This window comes from Mus caroli, chromosome 9 (genome assembly GCF_900094665.2).
Source record: "Mus caroli chromosome 9, CAROLI_EIJ_v1.1, whole genome shotgun sequence".
NCBI lineage: Eukaryota > Metazoa > Chordata > Mammalia > Rodentia > Muridae > Mus > Mus caroli.
In genome coordinates, this window is record NC_034578.1 from 97,729,337 (window position 1) to 97,736,595 (window position 7,259).

Sequence of the window (7,259 nt, forward strand, 5' to 3'; positions counted from 1 at the left end):
AAGGTAGTCACATTGTGTCGAAGTACCCATTCTTTCCCTTTCTTTCCATGGTTGTCTTAGGCAAGGGAGCCACACTCAACTGTTGTCTCCTATTATGCTCTGACTCTGGAATATGTCTACAGTGATTTTAGCATCTTTCTGGTCAACTATTTCATTTTTCCTGACCCTAGGTTTGCCCCTGATCTCTAGGCTTTTAAGGCAACTTTCCTTCTGTCTGACTTCCCTCTCTCTGGCATCCTACCCACTACCCCTCCTTCTCAGAGCACTCCTTCCCTAGAATGATCTTCCATCACCAGGAAGTTATGAAAGGCCTCACAGGGAAACACATGTGTTTCCTATGTAAACTACACATCAGGCTCATTCAAATTAAACAGGGAGCTTTGAGATGCCACCTTCCATCAATGGACTCTGGGTGTGAACCTGGATGTCTGGGAGGAACAATGACAAGCAAGAACGATTGTGCCAAACAGCCTTTTTTGGAAAGTGTGAAGAGGGTCTTGTCTTCTGACAGAGTGGTCTGAAGATTCACATAGTCAAAATGTCCCTTGCAATCCCGAGGAAGGGACCATGCTGAATATCAACATGCCATCCTCCCATGTGTCTGACCAGCTCGGGAACAGATGGCCTCTTTCTTTGGCTGGGGACCAATGAAGCAGTTGGTGAATGCCAAGGTGCCAGAGAATACAAAACCATGCATCCTTAACACCAGCGTGGATCGCACCGGATGTGGCGAAAGGATCCCAAAATGGGGGAGGAGTCCTGTGGGAAAAAAAGGTTCTGTGTGTGTGTGTGTGTGTGTGTCTGTGTGTGTGTGTTGGTAGAGAATTTTGATCATTTAAATATGATTATTTTCAACAGCTACGATAAGGTCTTCCTAAAAAATTCATTTCTTCATAGTTTACACACACACACACACACAAACCAGTATACTTTCTAAACAATTAACTAGACAATGGCCATATATTCAGTTTCAAAAAACAGGGGAACAGTTAAATATTATACAGCCACTTGGTGAACTATTACGAAGCCATCAAAAATGGAATTTGTACAGCAAGGAAATGTTAACAGTAAAATGATGACGAGAAAAACCACTAGATGCTAAGTTACAAAGGCAGATCTGAAAAGCCATAGGCATGGGGCATTTATGCAGTTATGCAGGGAAGTCACACAAAGTGAATATAGTGATTGCATAACCAAAAGCATTATTTTAAACATGGAAAAGAATTGGAAATTAAACGCTTGTTAATTGGATGAATGATTGCCCTCAGGCAGGGGGAATTCTAAGCCTTAATGGTGTGGCTGGCAGGCTCCTCAGGACAGAAGGCAAGGTCTCCAGGCTCCAAGGGAAGATGCTATTTATGTCATTCTATGACCAGCCATGGCAGGCTCCAACAGAAGGCTCAGCAAGGCTCAGCCAGAGCCTGGGGAGAGCAGGCTCTATGAAGCAGGATTAGAGGGCAGACCTCCCAGGCAGCCCAAGTCCAGATTCACTGGGCTCGCATCAGGGTCCAGATGTGCTATCGTTTTGACTGGACTAGAAAAATGCCACCTCCTCCCAAGGTGAGGTCCCTGAAGCCATCTAATTAGCACCACCCCAAGAAGCTGTGTTAGGAAAGAACTCTTCCCTGCTGGTTAGTGACTACCACATATGGAGACCTAACAGGAAGCAATCAGAGAAGACACTGTGCCACATGACCCCAGGTTAAAGTCTAAGGCACTCAGCTTCTAGTGCCTGCCAACTGTTGTTGAGAAAAGGGGCAATGAGGAATGGGAAAAAAGGCCAGGGTTTCTCAACCTTCTCCAAGGTGGTAGGACAAGCAGAAGGCCTTCCACACCAGAGAATACCTCTCACTAAACCCTCTTGCCCTTCATGCTCACATCCGTCACCCTGTGGGAAAGGACACCATTGTCTGAGCAGAACTCTCCTAACCGGCAGTGGGACAGAAGCAACTTGAATCCACCATAGGGGCTCCGGCTACCCAAGGAAAAGGGGCTTCCAGGAAGACTCTGACAAAGCAATCCAAGGCTTGAGAACCAGCTGCAAGACTGTCCTGGCTGTTAGCATCTGCCCCACTGACTCAGGTCCCACTCTGTGGTCACCGCCTCCCCTGGATATGCCTCAGTTTCCTCTGAAGCAAGTGAGTAGATCAGAGTATTTCTCTGGGGCTCCTGTCTCCTGCCAGAGCAGACGGGCTCTCCTGTGCCTCTTCCTGGAAGTGGCTTTTGGTTCCTGCTACATCTGCTCCAGGCTCTTTCATCTACTTGAGGACCTTGCTGTGGGCTGCTGATAGAAACAGATTTTAAATCATCCTTTGCCATGTCGAGTGCAAACACACCATCACTCCCGTGCCTAACAGCATCCGCCATCAATGAAAGGCCATATTTAGCAGATGTTCAGCAGTAATTACCTGGACATCAGACACTTTCTCCAACTTTAATTACTCGGCGATGGCAGCCTCACACACCCTCCCACGTGCCACCTCCAGCTCTCAAACAGACACACACACACACACACACACACACGCACACACACAGTACCATGAACCACTTTCACCAGACAGGAACAGAGACACACTGAGAATCTCAGTAGGGTGGGTTTCTGGAGTGGGGTCATCCTGAAGGTGGCAGTCACCTGATAATACTGGAAGGGTCACAGTGTCTGCCATAGTAATACTCTTCATGAAATCACTTCAGGCCAGGTCAGACCCACGATTTGATTCACATTAACAGCCTTCAGAAAGGGTGATATATAAAAGAAGTTGCCAACATTGCTTACAATTATGCTGGATTTTGGGCATGCTCCTAATCCTAGCAGACCAGCAACACACCGACTCCCACTATTTAACGGGTTCAAGACAATGGTGGAATTATAATACTGAATAGCATCAGCTTCTCTTGGGCTCTGTTATCACCTCCCCCCTGAGGATGTAACAGCTTTCAGATAGGTATGTGTACAAATGGTGGCTCCCCCAAGTGAGGCTGGAGTGGAGGACATTGTAAGCCTTTGCTTCCATCCCATGGCTAGCCAATCCCATTCCTGATCTGCCCAAGCGTACAGCTTCTGTGTCCCTGTACGGAGGCACACACCAAATGGGAAGCTTCACAAGGTAGCCAGTGGGTAGACAGAACTAGTCACTCACTGTGACCTGACACCCTTGGCCAGCCAGTGGCCGTGACCTGACACCCTTGGCCAGCCAGTGGCCCATGTGTAACCTAGGGTGAGACGGTGAATCACGCCAACCAGAATTCCTGCCCCTGTGTGACTCACTTCCTGGGAGTACGTGGTCGCTAACGGCTAAAGGGGACCTTAGATATCAAGGAAGACACACTGAGAAGAACCAGGACCCTGAGAGAAGAAAGGCTTCTGAGACAAGAAATAGAGCTATCTAGAGGAGCAGGTTCCGAGAGATGAGCGTGGATGGGAACTCTGCAATGGTGTGGGCTGCAGAGCCTGCCCGGTAGGTTCCTGCTGGGAACCTGATGCTTCTGAGCCACCCTGGCAAAAATAACCTCCCTCTGCCTTCTGGAGATGCCTCCCTCAAATTCCCCTGGCTACCTGCTAGCCAATCCTAGCTATAGCTCCGCCCCACCCCAGTCACGTGAGAAGAGCTCTCCATGCCCAGGATGCAAAGATGCCGCCTGAATGAGGGCTCCGGAGGATACATTCCATCTATGCATGTGTTTTATAAAACTTCTCATTCTTTTGGTGAGGAGTGCAGCTTTTCTTCTCAGCTTTCACAACCCTCTTGCTCATCAAAAACAGTGCTGTCCCACACAACCCCAGGCAAGCCAAATGAGTCATTAAAGTTTTCAGCCACTCCATTATTATAGGTTTGGGTTTCATTTTCTTTCTGTTTTGTTGTTGTCGTTGTTTTGCTTTGGTTTTTTTGTTTGTTTGTTTGGTTGGTTGGTTTTCTGAGACAAGATCTCACTATGTAAAACTGGCTAGCCTGGAACTCTCTATGTAGATCAGGCTGGCCTCCACTTTCCTCTGACTCCAAAGTGCTGAGACTGAAGGTGTGTGCCACCATGCCCGGTGATCATTGTTTTTTTTGTTTGTTTGTCTTTTGTTTTGTTTTGTTTGTTTGTTTTCTAGTGAAAATCATTGAAACAATGTATTTCCTTTATCACAGTATGCTAAAGTCTCACAGCTTGAGCAAGTGATTCATATCACGTTGATAGGATGTTTTATTCTTTCTCCATACTAAATCGGCCGTGGATTTTACACCGGCACCTCTCGACACACTCACCGTGTTTCAAGTGCAGGATGACCATGTGCGGCGGGAGGCTGCAGTACTCAATAAAGCAGGCCTCAAATTAGATCTCTTTCGCATCAGCCTCCGGCTCTATTGATAGCGGACAAAACCAACTTGTGGAGTTAAAGGCAATTTCATTTCTTGCAGTTTACGGGGAGCTTTTCTGCAGAGTTACTCAGGCTCATTTTGCCCCTGCCACCAGGCTTGCAGTGAAGCTAGGGTGCCAGAAAGACTAAGCCACCTGCTGGTGGGGACAAGGGGACATGAGATTATCTGTTCTTATTCTAACCATATGGGGGCTAGGGGCCCACCCAAGGAAGGTTGTCTGGTCCAGCCTGAGAGGTGTGTCAGACTCCAATGCCTGCCCTCCACACCACACCCATCCCTGGTATAGTCTCCTCCAGACCAGTCCCTGTGCCTGGGCTTCCCAAGCGTCTGCATTTGCAGCCTGTCCAATGTCTCAAAGCCCATCACACACACATACCCCTTGTCCAAAGGAGTGGAGCACAGCCAGAATGCCCAAATTAAGAGAGAGAACAATTTCTTCAAGTACAAAACTAGCCAGTCAGTACCTGGGTTGCAAGGAGCATGCCAGACAGATCCCGGACAAGTCGAGAGAAGCAAACAATCTGAGAGGAGGGAAAACAGCCATGTGACCGTGAAAAGCCTCGGGAACTCAGACAGGGAACTGGAGTATACAAAGAAGGTGAGCACCTCAGATCTTCTCAGCCTGAGTCAGCCATTGTCCCTCCCTGGCCTTCCCCTCCTGCCTTTGACCATCCTCCAGAAACTAGAAGAGCTTCCATATCTACGTTCTTATGAGGGTCCTGGTGCCTCATGCCATTAGGGAACTGACTACAGGCAGGCCTGTCTCGGGAGCCCGATTTTTCAGCCATTAGTAGCTATATCACCTGAATAACTCACTAGACTTGCTTTCTTCCTCCATTTCACCATCTGGGAAATGGGCACACTAATGTTACAATCCCATAGGGTCACTTTAGGGATACTTGGTACTGGAGTAGAGCTCAGGAATAGAAGTTCCCTGGGGAAGCAGACACATTTCTAATTCCTTGTTTCTGTTGTCCCTACTCTGCCATCTCCCCCACTGTGGCACCCCTGGTGGGAGGGTCATGGGGAAAGAAACCAGCACAGAGATAGGAGATATGGGGGAGGGTCTGAAACGTACCTCCTGTTACACCTAGTGAGCTCGCTCAAGCCCCAGCCCCACCTGTCACCCAGTGCTATCCGGTTGCATGGAGGTGACTTCTGATATCTCTGTGCAGAGGAGTGGTGAGGAGCCTAGCCGCACACAGTCCTGCCAACATATAGCTACCTAAGCATTCTTCTACAGGCTCAGTGGGCACGGTCCCTTCCAGGCTACCTGAGAAAAATCAGTGGGCATCTTTGACCTTCCAGTATGTCTGAAATCTCTTCACAGATCTGGGAGAAGCTATCCTAAGGAATGTCCCGTCACCTCATCCCAGAACTTTGGTGTCTGTGCTAAATGCTACCACGGGAGTTGCCCCAATCTACTTTAATCCACTTTAAGCCTCACATTTCATTTATAATCCATTCTATTCTAGAAGATTTAAGGTAGCTTATAAGGTTTATGAAAAAATATGCTATATTAAGTAAACAGATAAAAAATATATATTATATACTGCCAAATTTGAAAAAGTCATTGACCACTATATAAATGTGTTCAGCTTTTTCTGAATATGTATATTTTCACGTGTACACATGTGTGCCCACGGGCATGTGTTGAACACTCATGTATTATAGAAGAGACAAGCTGTACCAAATTTAACAGGTTGTCGCAAGAAACAGGTGGGGAATTATAATTGACTTCATTTTTTCTTTACATTTTTCTGTATTTTGTTGCCTTTTTTTAATAGAGAATCTATATATGTTTTATAATAAGAAAAAAAAGCAATGAAAATATCTCCAAAGAAAAATAGTTGAGACCGAAAAAGCTCAACCAAGAGTAAGGACATAAATTGTAAGCCCATGGTGAACCTAAAACAGCTCATTTTCCATGGCCAAGCCACGCTTGGAGCTCGGTTTTCTAGCCGTCAATAGATAAAGAAAATCTGATCAGTTGCAAGGGTCACGGGGTGCACAGGATATAAACAGAACGATTGCTCAGAAAAGCCTGGCTGTTCCTAGTATTAAAGCCTAATGCGACGCCTCCCCTGGGTCCCCACTGAGAGCTCGCTGTGTAATAGGTTGAACACTGTCAGCTCACAGCCCACAGCATCAGGAGCCTTGTGGGGCTGCTCTGCCGGCTGCTCTTCAGCACAGGGTGAGGGCATCGCGTCCAGGAGCAGTGTAGGGAAAAGCAATCTTTCCCTCCTCTCCTCTGTTTCCCTTTCGTTTCTGTCCTGTGTTTTAGTTTGCTTTCCATTGCTGTCATGAACACCACGACAACCTAGGGAACCTAGGGAAGGCAACCTAGGGAAGAAAAGGGTTCGTTTCAGCCTAGACTTTCCACTCCATCACTTAGGAAACCTGAGGCAGGAGCTCAAGGAGAAACCTAGAGGCAAGAACTGACGCACAGATACAGACGGACACTTCTTACGGGTTTGTTATCCATGACTTTCTCAGTTTGCTTTCTTTCAGTTAGCAATAATCGCGCCTCCAATAAACCTCATCGGCTACGATACCGCCACTGCGCATGCGCGAAGCTTCCGTTTGCTTTCTTATACAACCCAGGACCACTTGTCCAGGGGTGGCATCACCCACAGAGGGATGGGCCCTCCCATATCAATCATTAGTCAAGAAAATGTCCTGCAGATGGTGCCTACAGGGCAATCTGATGGAGGATTAGTTTTTCTAATCTGAGTTCCCCAGGTGACTCTAACTTGTATCAATTTGACATAAAATCAGCCAGCAACCTCTCTTTTGGCTCTTTGGCTTGTTCTTGTTCTCTCTCTCTCTCTCTCTCTCTCTCTCTCTCTCTCTCTCTCTCTCTCTCTCTCTCTCTCCCCCTCCATCCCTCCCTCT

At 47.3% G+C, this 7,259-nt stretch overlaps 1 protein-coding gene across 1 annotated transcript in view; it reads right to left on the reverse strand.

The window, feature by feature from the left end:
• Nucleotides 1-7,259, reverse strand: part of Ephb1 (EPH receptor B1) — a 431,927-nt gene that overhangs the window by 373,104 nt on the left and 51,564 nt on the right. The gene's annotated exons all lie outside the window — the stretch shown is intronic.